The following is a 1,926-nucleotide window of genomic DNA, read 5'->3' on the forward strand; positions in this document are numbered from 1 at the left end:
GGGTTAGGGTTAGGGTTAGGGTTAGGGTTCAGGTTAGGGTTAGGGTTAGGGTTAGGGTTAGGCTTTAGGGTTAGCATTACGGTTAGGGTTAGGGTTAGGGTTAGGGTTAGGGTTAGGGTTAGGGTTAGGGTTAGGGTTAGGGTTAGGGTTAGGGTTAGGGTTAGGGTTCAGGTTAGGGTTAGGGTTAGGGATAGGGGTAGGCTTTAGGGTTAGCATTAGGGTTAGGGTTAGGGTTAGGGTTAGGGTAAGGGTTAGGGTAGGGGTAGGTTCTACGGTTAGGGTTAGGGTTTAGGGGTAGCGGTAGGGGTAGGGGAAGGGTTAGGGGTAGGGGTAGGGGTAGGGGTAGGGGTAGGGGTAGGGGTAGGGGTAGGGGTAGGGGTAGGGGTAGGGGTAGGGGTAAGGGTAAGGGTAGGGGTAGGGGTAGGGGTAGGGGTAGGGGTAGGGGTAGGGGTAGGGGTAGGGGTAGGGGTAGGGGTAGGGGTTAGGGTTAGCGTTAGCGTTAGCGTTAGCGTTAGGGTTAGGCTTTAGGGGTAGCGGTAGCGGTAGGGGTAGGAGAAGGGGTAGGCGTTGTTGGGAAACTGCCAGGGAGATAACGTCCATCATGGCCCCCAAGCCGGAGTTCGGAGATTCCATCGGCCTCCCGTAGTCACGCAGATCCAACAGTTAGGGGCACAAAGCCTTAGAAATTCCTAGCCACATTCCAGGGCTTGGTGCACCCTCTTTCAGCAGAAAGCACAGTCAAAAGCTTGCACCGCAGAAGAGCAGAAGAGCATAATTTACAGACTTTATTAGAACATGAACAGAACAAAAGAAAACACGTCCATTCTGTCAGCGTCTCTGAGCCGACTGAAAACGAAAGGAATATCAGCAACATAAACATCCTGTTAACAGGACATGCGCAGACTCTGTGACTCACAAAAGCCTGCTCCCTTTTAAGGTGGAACGGAAATATCCTAACATCCTCCCCCTTTCCGTGTAACCTGTTGTACCTGTGGTTCACCCAATTGCAACCTTTGTACATAAACCTTAAGTTGTTCTCTGTTATCAACCTTCGACAACAGATCAGCAGGAATTTCATTTCCTGCCATGTAGGACACCCGAATCAGTCCTTTCTGAATACACTCTCTTGCACGATGTAGCTTAATCTGCAAGTACTTGGTTCTCTGCTTGCAACTCTCGGAGTTCAGCAAAGCCAAACACGATCTATTGTCTTGATACACTTGTACAGGACATTTCACGGACACCCTGATGTCCTTAAACAGTTGCATCAACCATTCACAATCCATGAGTGAAAATGACAGAGCATTGAGTTCTGCTTCACAGGAACTTAGGCTCACTGTTGTTTGCTTCTTGCACAACCAGTCAAACAGGCAGTGGTTGTACATGTAGCATACTCCAGAAGTGCTTGTACCATCCGTGGTGTCACTTCCAAAACTTGCATCTGCAAAGATTTCAAGACCTCCAGTCTTCTGACTGGTGAACCTCAGCCTGTAGTGCATAGTCCCTTTCAAATAGCGGGCTATGACTTCCGGTCGGTGCCAGCGCTTAATGGCGGTCCTACCTCCGAGCTCCGGAGAAGGACTGCTTCGCAAGTTCGGGTCTTACCCGCTACGGCGAGCGGGGGACCCCTAAAATCCCAGGCGCTGAAGCCTGAGAACAAGGAGACTCGGTGGGCACCTTTGCGCCCCCCGGTACCGTGAAAGAGCCTTTTTAAAGGCTACGGATCGACATCGGGAGTGAGCGCGGTGCTGAGAGTCGCTACCCAGCCTGCGAAGTGAAGCTGCGTCGCCATAAGCGGAGAGCGCCGATTCCTTCCTGAAAAGAAAATTCGGACTGAATTCCCATGAGTAAGAGCTGGAAAATAATCGGGACCCTTTAAATTTTGAAAATTGGGCTAAAAACGGGGAGATTTAAATCAAGGAAGTC

This window comes from Podarcis liolepis, assembly GCF_965112155.1.
Source record: "Podarcis liolepis genome assembly, chromosome: W".
NCBI lineage: Eukaryota > Metazoa > Chordata > Lepidosauria > Squamata > Lacertidae > Podarcis > Podarcis liolepis.